This window comes from Heptranchias perlo, unplaced genomic scaffold, assembly GCF_035084215.1.
Source record: "Heptranchias perlo isolate sHepPer1 unplaced genomic scaffold, sHepPer1.hap1 HAP1_SCAFFOLD_141, whole genome shotgun sequence".
In the NCBI taxonomy this organism is placed as follows: domain Eukaryota; kingdom Metazoa; phylum Chordata; class Chondrichthyes; order Hexanchiformes; family Hexanchidae; genus Heptranchias; species Heptranchias perlo.
Window position 1 is genome coordinate 246,435 of NW_027138657.1, and position 18,847 is coordinate 265,281.

The following is an 18,847-nucleotide window of genomic DNA, read 5'->3' on the forward strand; positions in this document are numbered from 1 at the left end:
GTCCAAGGGATGCAGACTTGAACATTTACGGTGAACAACTAGTTTAGCCATTCATCGCCAGATCTGGCTGGACCACATAAAGCACTATCGGGTCCTGCTCTCCTCTCCCAAAACTGCTCACTATTCCAGGATCATCCTGGAATGCAAAGATAATCCCCGACTTCTCTTCTCCACTACAAACCATCTTCTTAAACCCCTCTCACCTACCTCCTCCACCCTCACCTCCAACAACAAGTGTGAGGAGCTCATGGACTTCTTTGTCACTAAGATTGAGACCCTCCGTTCAGCTGCCTCTGCCTCTTCCCTCCCTTCCTCTAGCCCATCAAGCCAATCTTTCCCTAAGGTCCCCTCCTGCTCTAGCCCTGAACTTGTATTTTTCTCTCGTTTCTCTCCTATCTCTCCTCATCCGCTCTCTGAGGAAATCTTATCCATGAGACCCACCTCCTGCTCCCTCAACCCTATTCCCACCAAACTGTTGACCACCCAACTTCCCTTCCTGGCCCCCATCTTAGCTGATAATGTTAATGGTTCCCTCCCCTCAGGTACTGTCCCCCTCCCCTTCATAATCTGCTGTCGTCACCCCCTCCTCAAAAAACGCACCGTTGACCCCTCTGTCCTTGCAAACTACCGGCCCCATCTCCAACCTCCCTTTCCTCTCCAAAGTCCTTGAACATGTTGTCACCTCCCAAATCCGTGCCCGTCTTTCCCGGAACTCCATGTTTGAATCCCTACAATCAGATTTCTACCCTTTCCACAGTACTGAAACGGCCCTCATCAAAGTCACAAATTACATCCTGTGTGACTGTGACCGTGGTAAACTATCCCTCCTCATCCTTCTCCACCTGTCCGCAGCCTTTGATGCGGTTGACCACACCATTCTCCTCCATCGCCTCTCCTCCGTCATCCAGCTGGGTGGGACTGTCCTCACCTGGTTCCATTGTTATATCTCCAGTCATAGACAGAGAATCACCTGTAATAGCTTCTCTTCCCACTCCCACACCGTTACCTCTGGAGTCCCCCAAGGATCTATCCTTGGCCCCCTCCTATTTCTCATCTACATGCTGCCCCTTGGTGACATCATCTGAAAACACGTCAGGTTCCACATGTACACTGATGACACCCAGCTCTACCTCACCACCACCTCTCTCAACCCCTCCATTGTGTCTCATTTGTCACACTGCTTGTCTGACATCCAGTACCAGATGAGCAGAAATACCGTTCAACTAAATATTGGGAAGACTGAAGCCACTGTCCCCGCCACAGACTCCGTTTCCTGGCCACCAATTCCATCCCTCTCCCCGGTCACTGCCTGAGACTGAACCAGAGCATTCACAACCTTTTCGTCCTATTTGACCCTGAGATGAGCTTCCGAACACATATTCTCTCCATCACGAAGTCCGCCTACTTCCACCTCCGTAACATCGCCCGTCTCCACCCCTGCCTCAGCTCATCTGCTGCTGAAACCATGCCTTTATTACCTCCAGACTGGATTATTCCAATATTCTCCTGGCCGGCCTCCCAGCCTGCACTCTCCGTAAACTTGAGCTCATCCAAAACTCTGCTGCCCGTCTCCTCACTCGCACCGAGTCCCATTCACCCACCACCCCTGTGCTCACTGACCTACATTGGCAACACATCAATTTAATATTCCCATCCTTGTGTTCAATTCCCTCCGTGGCCTCGCCCCTCCCTATCTCTGTAACCTCCTCCAGCCCTACAACCCTCCGCGATCTCTGCACTCCTCCAATTCTGGCCTCTTGCGCAGCCCCGATTTTAATCGCTCCACCATTGGCGGCCGTGCCTTCAGCTGCCTGGGCCCATAGCTCTGGAATTCCCTCCCTAAACCTCTCCGCCTCTCTCTCCTCCTTTTAGACCCTCCTTAAAACCTACCTCTTTGACTGAGCTTTTGGTCACCTGTCCTAATATCTCCTTATGTGGCTCAGTGTCATAGTTTGTTTGATAATCGCTCCTGTGAAGCACCCTGGGATGTTTTACTATGTTAAAGGCAGGATATAAATGCAGGTTGTTGTTGTTATTTCCTCCCTTCCCCCTTTCCCAGGCTCTGTACTTGTATATAAACTGTTAAATTTCTAACTTCTTCCAGTTCTGAGGTAAGGTCATCGACCTGAAACATTAACTTTGTTTTCTCTCCTCAAATGCTCTCTGACCAGCTGAGAGTTTCCAACATTTTCTGTTTTTATTTCAAGTTAACATGAGGGCTGCTGCACAAAGAAACTTACCTGAAAGTGTAGTTTGTACCTCCCGAAACGGGAATTCAGCGGCAGTCAACTGATTTAAGACGGAAACATTGATCATAGTAGGTACAGCACAGGAGGAGGCCATTCGGCCCATTGTGCCTGTGCCAGCTCTTTTAAAGAATTATCCAATTATTCCCATTCCCCTGCTCTTTCCCCATAACCCTGCAATTTTTTTGTCTTCAAGTATTTATCCAATTCCCTTTTGAAAGTTATTATTGAATCTGCCTCCACCGCCCTTTCAGGCAGTGAATTCCAGATCATCACAACTCACTGAGTAAAAGAATGTTTCCTCACACTGCCCGCACACTGCCCTCACACTGCCCTCACACTGCCCTCACACTTCCCTCACACTGCCCTCACACTGCCCTCACACTGCCCTCACACTGCCCTCACACTGCCCACACACTGCCCAGACACTGCCCTCACACTTCCCTCACACTGCCCACACACTGCCCTCACACTGCCCACACACTGCCCTCACACTGCCCACACACTGCCCTCACACTGCCCACACACTGCCCACACACTGCCCTCACACTTCCCTCACACTGCCCACACACTGCCCTCACACTGCCCACACACTGCCCTCACACTGCCCTCACACTGCCCTCACACTGCCCTCACACTGCCCTCACACTGCCCTCACACTGCCCTCACACTGCCCTCACACTGCCCTCACACTGCCCTCACACTTCCCACACACTGCCCTCACACTGCCCACACACTGCCCTCACACTGCCCACACACTGCCCTCACACTGTCCTCACACTGCCCTCACACTTCCCTCACACTGCCCACACACTGCCCTCACACTGCCCACACACACTGCCCTCACACTGCCCACACACTGCCCTCACACTGTCCTCACACTGCCCTCACACTTCCCTCACACTGCCCACACACTGTCCTCACACTGCCCACACACTGCCCTCACACTGCCCTCACACTGTCCTCACACTGACCACACACTGCCCTCACACTGCCCTCACACTGCCCACACACTGCCCTCACACTGCCCACACACTGCCCACACACTGCCCACACACTGCCCACACACTGCCCACACACTGCCCTCACACTGCCCACACACTGCCCTCACACTGCCCTCACACTGCCCACACACTGCCCTCACACTGCCCACACACTTCCCTCACACTGCACACACACTGTCCTCACACTGCCCTCACACTGTCCACACTCTGCCCTCACACTGCCCTCACACTGCCCTCACACTGCCCTCACACTGCCCACACACTGCCCTCACACTGCCCTCACACTGCCCACACACTGCCCACACACTGCCCTCACACTGTCCTCACACTGCACACACACTGTCCTCACACTGTCCACACACTGCCCGCACACTGCCCGCACACTGCCCGCACACTGCCCTCACACTGCCCTCACACTGCCCTCACACTGCCCTCACACTGCCCACACACTGCCCACACACACTGCCCACACACTGCCCACACACTGCCCTCACACTGCCCACACACTGCCCACACACTGCCCACACACTGCCCACACACTGCCCACACACTGCCCACACACTGCCCACACACTGCCCTCACACTGTCCTCACACTGCACACACACTTCCCTCACACTGCCCTCACACTGCCCTCACACTGCCCTCACACTGCCCACACACTGCCCACACACTGCCCACACACTGCCCACACACTGCCCGCACACTGCCCTCACACTGCCCACACACTGCCCACACACTGCCCTCACACTGCCCTCACACTGCCCACACACTGCCCACACACTGCCCACACACTGCCCTCACACTGTCCACACACTGCCCACACACTGCCCTCACACTGCCCTCACACTGCCCACACACTGCCCACACACTGCCCGCACACTGCCCTCACACTGCCCTCACACTGCCCTCACACTGCCCTCACACTGCCCACACACTGCCCTCACACTGCCCTCACACTGCCCTCACACTGCCCACACACTGCCCACACACTGCCCACACACTGCCCACACACTGCCCACACACTGCCCTCACACTGTCCTCACACTGCACACACACTGTCCTCACACTGTCCACACACTGTCCACACACTGCCCACACACTGCCCTCACACTGCCCTCACACTGCCCTCACACTGCCCTCACACTGCCCTCACATTGCCCTCACACTGCCCACACACTGCCCTCACACTGCCCACACACTGCCCACACACTGCCCACACACTGCCCTCACACTGCCCTCACACTGTCCACACACTGCCCACACACTGCCCTCACACTGTCCACACACTGCCCACACACTGCCCTCACACTGTCCACACACTGCCCACACACTGCCCACACACTGCCCTCACACTGCCCACACACTGCCCTCACACTGCCCACACACTGCCCACACACTGCCCACACACTGCCCACACACTGCCCTCACACTGCCCTCACACTGCCCACACACTGCCCACACACTGCCCTCACACTGTCCTCACACTGCCCTCACACTGCCCTCACACTGCCCACACACTGCCCACACACACTGCCCTCACACTGCCCACACACTGCCCTCACACTGCCCACACACTGCCCACACACTGCCCACACACTGCCCTCACACTGTCCTCACACTGCCCTCACACTGCCCTCACACTGCCCACACACTGCCCACACACACTGCCCTCACACTGCCCACACACTGCCCTCACACTGCCCTCACACTGCCCACACACTGCCCTCACACTGCCCACACACACTGCCCACACACTGCCCACACACTGCCCTCACACTGCCCTCACACTGCCCACACACTGCCCACACACACTGCCCACACACTGCCCTCGCACTGCCCTCACACTGCCCACACACTGCCCACACACTGCCCTCACACTGCCCTCACACTGCCCACACACTGCCCGTACACTGCCCACACACTGCCCTCACACTGCCCTCACACTGACCACAAACTGCCCACACACTGCCCACACACTGCCCATACACTGCACTCACACTGCCCTCACACTGCCCACACACTGCCCTCACACTGCCCACACACTGCCCACACACTGCCCTCACACTGCCCTCAACCTGCCCTCACACTGCCCACACACTGCCCACACACTGCCCTCACACTGCCCTCACACTGCCCACACACTGCCCTCACACTGCCCACACACTGCCCTCACACTGCCCTCACACTGTCCTCACACTGTCCTCACACTGCCCTCACACTGCCCACACACTGCCCTCACACTGCCCTCACACTGTCCTCACACTGCCCACACACTGCCCTCACACTGCCCGCACACTGCCCTCACACTGCCCACACACTGCCCTCACACTGCCCTCACACTGCCCACACACTGCCCACACACTGCCCACACACTGCCCTCACACTGCCCACACACTGCCCTCACACTGCCCTCACACTGCCCTCACACTGCCCACACACTGCCCACACACTGCCCTCACACTGTCCTCACACTGCACACACACTGTCCTCACACTGTCCACACACTGTCCGCACACTGCCCGCACACTGCCCTCACACTGCCCTCACACTGCCCTCACACTGCCCTCACACTGCCCTCACACTGCCCACACACTGCCCTCACACTGCCCACACACTGCCCACACACTGCCCTCACACTGCCCTCACACTGTCCACACACTGCCCACACACTGCCCTCACACTGTCCACACACTGCCCACACACTGCCCTCACACTGTCCACACACTGCCCACACACTGCCCTCACACTGTCCTCACACTGCCCTCACACTGCCCTCACACTGCCCACACACTGCCCTCACACTGCCCACACACTGCCCACACACTGCCCTCACACTGCCCTCACACTGCCCACACACTGCCCACACACTGCCCTCACACTGCCCTCACACTGCCCACACACTGCCCTCACACTGCCCACACACTGCCCACACACACTGCCCACACACTGCCCACACACTGCCCTCACACTGCCCTCACACTGCCCACACACTGCCCACACACACTGCCCACACACTGCCCACACACACTGCCCACACACTTCCCACACACTGCCCTCACACTGCCCTCACACTGCCCACACACTGCCCACACACTGCCCTCACACTGCCCTCACACTGCCCACACACTGCCCACACACACTGCCCACACACTGCCCACACACTGCCCTCACACTGCCCTCACACTGCCCTCATACTGTCCACACACTGCCCTTACAGTGCCCACACACTGCCCTCACACTGCCCTCACACTGACCACAAACTGCCCACACACTGCCCACACACTGCCCATACACTGCCCTCACACTGCCCTCACACTGCCCACACACTGCCCTCACACTGCCCACACACTGCCCTCACACTGCCCTCACACTGCCCACACACTGCCCACACACTGCCCTCACACTGCCCTCACACTGCCCTCACACTGCCCACACACTGCCCTCACACTGCCCACACACTGCCCTCACACTGCCCTCACACTGCCCATACACTGCCCTCACACTGCCCACACACTGCCCTCACACTGCCCTCACACTGCCCTCACACTGCCCACACACTGCCCTCACACTGCCCTCACACTGCCCACACACTGCCCTCACACTGCCCACACACTGCCCTCACACTGCCCTCACACTGCCCATACACTGCCCTCACACTGCCCACACACTGCCCTCACACTGCCCTCACACTGCCCACACACTGCCCACACACTGCCCTCACACTGCCCACACACTGCCCACACACTGCCCACACACTGCCCACACACTGCCCACACACTGCCCTCACACTGTCCTCACACTGCCCACACACTGCCCTCACACTGCCCACACACTGCCCTCACACTGCCCACACACTGCCCACACACTGCCCACACACTGCCCACACACTGCCCACACACTGCCCACACACTGCCCACACACTGCCCACACACTGCCCTCACAGTGTCCTCACACTGCCCTCACACTGTCCTCACACTGCCCACACACTGCCCACACACTGCCCTCACACTTCCCTCACACTGCCCTCACACTGCCCTCACACTGCCCTCACACTTCCCTCACACTGCCCTCACACTTCCCTCACACTGCCCACACACTGCCCTCACACTGCCCTCACACTTCCCTCACACTGCCCTCACACTTCCCTCACACTGCCCACACACTGCCCTCACACTGCCCTCAAACTTCCCTCACACTGCCCACACACTGCCCTCACACTGCCCACACACTGCCCTCACACTGCCCTCACACTGTCCTCACACTGCCCACACACTGCCCTCACACTGCCCTCACACTGCCCTCACACTGCCCTCACACTGCCCACACACTGCCCTCACACTGCCCACACACTTCCCTCACACTGCACACACACTGTCCTCACACTGCCCTCACACTGTCCTCACACTGCCCACACACTGCCCTCACACTGCCCTCACACTGCCCTCACACTGCCCACACACTGCCCTCACACTGCCCTCACACTGCCCTCACACTGCCCACACACTGCCCTCACACTGCCCTCACACTGCCCACACACTGCCCACACACTGCCCTCACACTGTCCTCACACTGCACACACACTGTCCTCACACTGTCCACACACTGCCCGCACACTGCCCGCACACTGCCCGCACACTGCCCTCACACTGCCCTCACACTGCCCTCACACTGCCCACACACTGCCCTCACACTGCCCTCACACTGCCCTCACACTGCCCACACACTGCCCACACACTGCCCACACACTGCCCACACACTGCCCACACACTGCCCTCACACTGTCCTCACACTGCACACACACTTCCCTCACACTGCCCTCACACTGCCCTCACACTGCCCTCACACTGCCCACACACTGCCCACACACTGCCCACACACTGCCCACACACTGCCCGCACACTGCCCTCACACTGCCCACACACTGCCCACACACTGCCCTCACACTGCCCTCACACTGCCCACACACTGCCCACACACTGCCCACACACTGCCCTCACACTGTCCACACACTGCCCACACACTGCCCTCACACTGCCCTCACACTGCCCACACACTGCCCGCACACTGCCCTCACACTGCCCTCACACTGCCCTCACACTGCCCTCACACTGCCCACACACTGCCCTCACACTGCCCTCACACTGCCCTCACACTGCCCACACACTGCCCACACACTGCCCACACACTGCCCACACACTGCCCACACACTGCCCTCACACTGTCCTCACACTGCACACACACTGTCCTCACACTGTCCACACATTGTCCACACACTGCCCACACACTGCCCTCACACTGCCCTCACACTGCCCTCACACTGCCCTCACACTGCCCTCACATTGCCCTCACACTGCCCACACACTGCCCTCACACTGCCCACACACTGCCCACACACTGCCCACACACTGCCCTCACACTGCCCTCACACTGTCCACACACTGCCCACACACTGCCCTCACACTGTCCACACACTGCCCACACACTGCCCTCACACTGTCCACACACTGCCCACACACTGCCCACACACTGCCCTCACACTGCCCACACACTGCCCTCACACTGCCCACACACTGCCCACACACTGCCCACACACTGCCCACACACTGCCCTCACACTGCCCTCACACTGCCCACACACTGCCCACACACTGCCCTCACACTGTCCTCACACTGCCCTCACACTGCCCTCACACTGCCCACACACTGCCCACACACACTGCCCTCACACTGCCCACACACTGCCCACACACACTGCCCACACACTGCCCACACACTGCCCTCACACTGCCCTCACACTGCCCACACACTGCCCACACACACTGCCCACACACTGCCCACACACTGCCCTCACACTGCCCTCACACTGCCCACACACTGCCCGTACACTGCCCACACACTGCCCTCACACTGCCCTCACACTGACCACAAACTGCCCACACACTGCCCACACACTGCCCATACACTGCACTCACACTGCCCTCACACTGCCCACACACTGCCCTCACACTGCCCACACACTGCCCACACACTGCCCTCACACTGCCCTCACACTGCCCTCAGACTGCCCACACACTGCCCACACACTGCCCTCACACTGCCCTCACACTGCCCACACACTGCCCTCACACTGCCCACACACTGCCCTCACACTGCCCTCACACTGTCCTCACACTGTCCTCACACTGCCCTCACACTGCCCACACACTGCCCTCACACTGCCCTCACACTGTCCTCACACTGCCCACACACTGCCCTCACACTGCCCGCACACTGCCCTCACACTGCCCACACACTGCCCTCACACTGCCCTCACACTGCCCACACACTGCCCACACACTGCCCACACACTGCCCTCACACTGCCCACACACTGCCCTCACACTGCCCTCACACTGCCCTCACACTGCCCACACACTGCCCACACACTGCCCTCACACTGTCCTCACACTGCACACACACTGTCCTCACACTGTCCACACACTGCCCGCACACTGCCCGCACACTGCCCTCACACTGCCCTCACACTGCCCTCACACTGCCCTCACACTGCCCTCACACTGCCCACACACTGCCCTCACACTGCCCACACACTGCCCACACACTGCCCTCACACTGCCCTCACACTGTCCACACACTGCCCACACACTGCCCTCACACTGTCCACACACTGCCCACACACTGCCCTCACACTGTCCACACACTGCCCACACACTGCCCTCACACTGTCCTCACACTGCCCTCACACTGCCCTCACACTGCCCACACACTGCCCTCACACTGCCCACACACTGCCCACACACTGCCCTCACACTGCCCTCACACTGCCCACACACTGCCCACACACTGCCCACACACTGCCCTCACACTGCCAACACACTGCCCTCACACTGCCCACACACTGCCCACACACACTGCCCACACACTGCCCACACACTGCCCTCACACTGCCCTCACACTGCCCACACACTGCCCACACACACTGCCCACACACTGCCCACACACACTGCCCACACACTTCCCACACACTGCCCACACACTGCCCTCACACTGCCCACACACTGCCCACACACTGCCCTCACACTGCCCTCACACTGCCCACACACTGCCCACACACACTGCCCACACACTGCCCACACACTCCCCTCACACTGCCCTCACACTGCCCTCACACTGTCCACACACTGCCCTTACAGTGCCCACACACTGCCCTCACACTGCCCTCACACTGACCACAAACTGCCCTCACACTGCCCACACACTGCCCACACACTGCCCTCACACTGCCCTCACACTGTCCACACACTGCCCACACACTGCCCTCACACTGTCCACACACTGCCCACACACTGCCCTCACACTGTCCACACACTGCCCACACACTGCCCTCACACTGTCCTCACACTGCCCTCACACTGCCCTCACACTGCCCACACACTGCCCTCACACTGCCCACACACTGCCCACACACTGCCCTCACACTGCCCTCACACTGCCCACACACTGCCCACACACTGCCCACACACTGCCCTCACACTGCCAACACACTGCCCTCACACTGCCCACACACTGCCCACACACACTGCCCACACACTGCCCACACACTGCCCTCACACTGCCCTCACACTGCCCACACACTGCCCACACACACTGCCCACACACTGCCCACACACACTGCCCACACACTGCCCACACACTGCCCACACACTGCCCTCACACTGCCCACACACTGCCCACACACTGCCCTCACACTGCCCTCACACTGCCCACACACTGCCCACACACACTGCCCACACACTGCCCACACACTGCCCTCACACTGCCCTCACACTGCCCTCACACTGTCCACACACTGCCCTTACAGTGCCCACACACTGCCCTCACACTGCCCTCACACTGACCACAAACTGCCCACACACTGCCCACACACTGCCCATACACTGCCCTCACACTGCCCTCACACTGCCCACACACTGCCCTCACACTGCCCACACACTGCCCACACACTGCCCTCACACTGCCCTCACACTGCCCTCACACTGCCCACACACTGCCCACACACTGCCCTCACACTGCCCTCACACTGCCCACACACTGCCCTCACACTGCCCACACACTGCCCTCACACTGCCCTCACACTGCCCATACACTGCCCTCACACTGCCCACACACTGCCCTCACACTGCCCACACACTGCCCTCACACTGCCCACACACTGCCCTCACACTGCCCACACACTGCCCACACACTGCCCACACACTACCCACACACTGCCCACACACTGCCCACACACTGCCCACACACTGCCCACACACTGCCCACACACTGCCCTCACACTGTCCTCACACTGCCCACACACTGCCCTCACACTGCCCACACACTACCCTCACACTGCCCACACACTGCCCACACACTGCCCACACACTGCCCACACACTGCCCACACACTGCCCACACACTGCCCACACACTGCCCTCACAGTGTCCTCACACTGCCCTCACACTGTCCTCACACTGCCCACACACTGCCCACACACTGCCCTCACACTGCCCTCACACTGTCCTCACACTGTCCTCACACTGCCCACACACTGCCCACACACTGCCCGCACACTGCCCACACACTGCCCTCACACTGTCCTCACACTGCCCACACACTGCCCACACACTGCCCACACACTGCCCTCACACTGCCCACACACTGCCCTCACACTGCCCTCACACTGCCCTCACACTGCCCACACACTGCCCACACACTGCCCACACACTGCCCTCACACTGTCCTCACACTGCCCACACACTGCCCACACACTGCCCACACACTGCCCTCACACTGCCCACACACTGCCCACACACTGCCCTCACACTGCCCTCACACTGTCCACACACTGCCCACACACTGCCCACACACTGCCCTCACACTGTCCTCACACTGCCCACACACTGCCCACACACTGCCCACACACTGCCCACACACTGCCCACACACTGTCCTCACACTGCCCTCACACTGTCCTCACACTGCCCTCACACTGCCCACACACTGGCCACACACTGCCCACACACTGCCCACACACTGCCCACACACTGCCCTCACACTGCCCACACACTGCCCACACACTGCCCACACACTGCCCACACACTGCCCTCACACTGCCCACACACTGCCCACACACTGCCCACACACTGCCCACACACTGCCCACACACTGCCCACACACTGCCCTCACACTGCCCACACACTGCCCACACACTGCCCACACACTGCCCTCACACTGCCCACACACTGCCCACACACTGCCCACACACTGCCCACACACTGCCCTCACACTGCCCTCACACTGCCCACACACTGCCCTCACACTGCCCACACACTGCTCTCACACTGCCCACACACTGCCCACACACTGCCCACACACTGCCCACACACTTCCCTCACACTGCCCACACACTGCCCACACACTGCCCTCACACTGCCCACACACTGCCCTCACACTGCCCACACACTGCCCTCACACTGCCCTCACACTGCCCACACACTGCCCTCACACTGCCCTCACACTGCACTCACACTGCCCACACACTGCCCACACACTGCCCACACACTGCCCTCACACACTGCCCTCACACTGCCCTCACACTGCCCACACACTGCCCACACACTGCCCACACACTGCCCTCACACTGCCCACACACTGCCCACACACTGCCCACACACTGCCCACACACTGCCCTCACACTGCCCACACACTGCCCTCACACTGCCCACATACTGCCCACACACTGCCCTCACACTGCCCTCTCACACTGCCCTCACACTGCCCTCACACTGCCCACACACTGCCCACACACTGCCCACACACTGCCCTCACACACTGCCCTCACACTGCCCTCACACTGCCCACACACTGCCCACACACTGCCCTCACACTGCCCTCACACACTGCCCTCACACTGCCCTCACACTGCCCACACACTGCCCACACACTGCCCACACACTGCCCACACACTGCCCTCACACACTGCCCTCACACTGCCCTCACACTGCCCACACACTGCCCACACACTGCCCACACACTGCCCTCACACACTGCCCTCACACTGCCGTCACACTGCCCACACACTGCCCACACACTGCCCTCACACTGCCCACACACTGCCCACACACTGCCCACACACTGCCCACACACTGCCCTCACACTGCCCTCACACTGCCCTCACACTGCCCTCACACTGCCCACACACTGCCCTCACACTGCCCTCACACTGCCCACACACTGCCCACACACTTCCCACACACTGCCCTCACACACTGCCCTCACACTGCCCTCACACTTCCCACACACTGCCCTCACACTGCCCACACACTGCCCTCACACTGCCCTCACACTGCCCACACACTGCCCACACACTGCCCACACACTGCCCTCACACTGCCCTCACACTGCCCACACACTGCCCACACACTGCCCACACACTGCCCACACACTGCCCTCACACTGCCCACACACTGCCCACACACTGCCCACACACTGCCCTCACACTGCCCTCACACTGTGCCCTCACACTGCCCACACACTGCCCACACACTGCCCACACACTGCCCTCACACTGCCCTCACACTGCCCACACACTGCCCACACACTGCCCACACACTGCCCACACACTGCCCTCACACTGCCCTCACACTGCCCACACACTGCCCTCACACTGACCACACACTGCCCTCACACTGCCCACACACTGCCCTCACACTGCCCTCACACTGCCCACACACTGCCCACACACTGCCCATACACTGCCCTCACACTGCCATCACACTGCCCACACACTGCCCACACACTGCCCTCACACACTGCCCTCACACTGCCCACACACTGCCCACACACTGCCCACACACTGCCCTCACACTGCCCACACACTGCCCACACACTGCCCTCACACTGCCCTCACACTGCCCACACACTGCCCACACACTGCCCTCACACTGCCCTCACACTGCCCACACACTGCCCTCACACTGCCCTCACACTGCCCATACACTGCCCTCACACTGCCCACACACTGCCCACACACTGCCCTCACACTGCCCATACACTGCCCTCACACTGCCCACACACTGCCCACACACTGCCACACACTGCCCACACACTGCCCTCACACTGCCCACACACTGCCCACACACTGCCCACACACTGCCCAGACACTGCCCTCACACTGCCCACACACTGCCCACACACTGCCCACACACTGCCCACACACTGCCCTCACACTGCCCACACACTGCCCACACACTGCCCACACACTGCCCACACACTGCCCACACACTGCCCTCACACTGCCCACACACTGCCCTCACACTGCCCACACACTGCCCACACACTGCCCACACACTGCCCACACACTGCCCACACACTGCCCACACACTGCCCACACACTGCCCACACACTGCCCTCACACTGCCCACACACTGCCCTCACACTGCCCACACACTGCCCACACACTGCCCACACACTGCCCACACACTGCCCACACACTGCCCTCACACTGCCCACACACTGCCCACACACTGCCCACACACTGCCCACACACTGCCCTCACACTGCCCACACACTGCCCACACACTGCCCACACACTGCCCACACACTGCCCACACACTGCCCTCACACTGCCCACACACTGCCCTCACACTGCCCTCACACTGCCCACACACTGCCCACACACTGCCCACACACTGCCCACACACTGCCCTCACACTGCCCACACACTGCCCACACACTGCCCACACACTGCTCTCACACTGCCCACACACTGCCCACACACTGCCCACACACTGCCCACACACTGCCCACACACTGCCCACACACTGCCCACACACTGCCCACACACTGCCCTCACACTGCCCACACACTGCCCACACACTGCCCACACACTGCCCAAACACTGCCCACACACTGCCCACACACTGCCCACACACTGCCCACACACTGCCCTCACACTGCCCACACACTGCCCACACACTGCCCACACAATGCCCACACACTGCCCACACACTGCCCTCACACTGCCCACACACTGCCCACACACTGCCCACACACTGCCCTCACACTGCCCACACACTGCCCACACACTGCCCACACACTGCCCACACACTGCCCACACACTGCCCACACACTGCCCACACACTGCCCACACACTGCCCACACACTGCCCACACACTGCCCACACACTGCATTCACACTGCCCACACACTGCCCACACACTGCATTCACACTGCCCACACACTGCCCTGACACTGCCCACACACTGCCCACACACTGCCCACACACTGCCCACACACTGCATTCACACTGCCCACACACTGCCCACACACTGCATTCACACTGCCCACACACTGCCCTCACACTGCCCTCACACTGCCCACACACTGCCCACACACTGCCCACACACTGCCCACACACTGCATTCACACTGCCCACACACTGCCCTCACACTGCCCACACACTGCCCACACACTGCCCACACACTGCATTCACACTGCCCACACACTGCCCACACACTGCATTCACACTGCCCACACACTGCCCACACACTGCCCTCACACTGCCCACACACTGCATTCACACTGCCCACACACTGCCCTCACACTGCCCTCACACTGCCCACACACTGCCCACACACTGCCCACACACTGCCCACACACTGCCCACACACTGCCCACACACTGTCCTCACACTTCCCACACACTGCCCACACACTGCATTCACACTGCCCACACACTGCCCACACACTGCATTCACACTGCCCACACACTGCCCTCACACTGCCCACACACTGCCCACACACTGCCCACACACTGCCCACACACTGCATTCACACTGCCCACACACTGCCCACACACTGCATTCACACTGCCCACACACTGCATTCACACTGCCCACACACTGCCCTCACACTGCCCTCACACTGCCCACACACTGCCCACACACTGCCCACACACTGCCCACACACTGCCCACACACTGCCCACACAATGTCCTCACACTGCCCACACACTGCCCACACACTGCATTCACACTGCCCACACACTGCCCACACACTGCATTCACACTGCCCACACACTGCCCTCACACTGCCCTCACACTGCCCACACACTGCCCTCACACTGCCCTCACACTGCCCACAGACTGCCCACACACTGCCCACAGACTGCCCTCACACTGCCCACACACTGCCCTCACACTGCCCTCACACTGCCCTCACATTGCCCACACACTGCCCACACACTGCCCACACACTGCCCACACACTGCCCTCACACTGCCCTCACACTGCCCTCACACTGCCCTCACACTGTCCGCACACTGCCCTCACACTGCCCACACACTGCCCACACACTGCCCTCACACTGCCCACACACTGCATTCACACTGCCCACACACTGCATTCACACTGCCCACACACTGCCCTCACACTGCCCTCACACTGCCCTCACACTGCCCACACACTGCCCACACACTGCCCAAACACTGCCCACACACTGCCCTCACACTGCCCTCACACTGCCCTCACACACTGCACACACACTGCCCACACACTGCCCACATACTGCCCTCACACTGCCCTCACACTGCCCTCACACTGCCCTCACACTGCCCTCACACTGCCCACACACTGCCCTCACACTGCCCACACACTGCCCACACACTGCCCACACACTGCCCGCACACTGCCCGCACACTGCCCAAACACTGCCCTCACACTGCCCTCACACTGCCCTCACACTGCCCTCACACTGCCCACACACTGCCCACACACTGCCCACACACTTCCCACACACTGCCCGCACACTGCCCACACACTGCCCTCACACTGCCCTCAAACTGCCCTCACACTGCCCACACACTGCCCTCACACTGCCCACACACTTCCCTCACACTGCCCTCACACTGCCCACACACTGCCCACACACTGTCCACACACTGCCCTCACACAGCCCTCACACTGCCTGCACACTGCCCTCACACTGCCCACACACTGCCCACACACTGCCCACACACTGCCCACACACTGCCCTCACACTGCCCTCATACTGCCCACACACTGCCCTCACACTGCCCACACACTTCCCTCACACTGTCCTCACACTGCCCACACACTGCCCACACACTGCCCTCACACTGCCCTCACACTGCCCTCACACTGCCCACACACTGCCCTCACACTGCCCTCACACTGCCCTCACACTGCCCACACACTGCCCGCACACTGCCCTCACACTGCCCACACACTGTCCGCAAACTGCCCACACACTGCCCACACACTGCCCACACACTGTCCGCAAACTGCCCGCACACTGCCCACACACTGTCCGCAAACTGCCCACACACTGCCCACAAACTGCCCACACACTGCCCACACACTGCCCACACACTGTCCGCAAACTGCCCACACACTGCCCACTCACTGCCCACACACTGCCCACACACTGCCGACATAATGTCCGCAAACTGCCCACACACTGCACACACTGCCCGCACACTGTCCACACGCTGCCCACACACTGCCCTCACACTGTCCACACAATGCCCACACACTGCCCGCACACTGTCCACACAATGCCCACACACTGCCCGCACACTGTCCACACGCTGCCCACACACTGCCCTCACACTGCCCACACACTGCCCACACGCTGCCCACACACTGCCCACACACTGCCCGCACACTGTCCACACGCTGCCCACACACTGCCCACACACTGCCCGCACACTGTCCACACGCTGCCCACACACTGCCCACACACTGCCCTCACACTGCCCACACACTGCCCAAACACTGTCTGCAAACTGACCACACACTGCCCACACACTGCCCACACACTGTCCGCAAACTGCACACACACTGTCCTCACACTGCCCACACACTGTCTGCAAACTGACCACACACTGCCCACACACTGCCCACACACTGCCCACACACTGCACTCAAACTGTCCACACACTGCCCACACAATGCCCGCACACTGCCCACACACTGCCCACACACTGCCCACACACTGCCCACACACTGCGCTCACACTGCCCTCACACTGCCCAAACTCTGTCAGCAAACTGCCCAAACACGGCCCACACACTGCCCACACACTGTCCACACACTGCTCACATACTGCCCACACACTGCCCTCACACTGCCCACACACTGCTCACACACTGCCCACACACTGCCCTCACACTGCCCACACACTGCCCACACACTGCCCTCACACTGTCCACACACTGCCCACACAATGCCCACACACTGCCTGCACACTGCCCACACACTGCCCACACACTGCCGACACACTGCCCACACACTGCCCTCACACTGCCCACACACTGCCCGCACACTGCCCACACACTGCCCTCACACTGCCCTCACACTGCCCTAACTCTGTCAGCAAACTGCCCAAACACTGCCCACACACTGTCCACACACTGCTCACACACTGCCCACACACTGCCCTCACACTGCCCTCAAACTGCCCACACACTGCCCACACACTGCACACACACTGCCCTCACACTGCCCACACACTGCCCTCACACTACCCTCACACTGCCCTCAC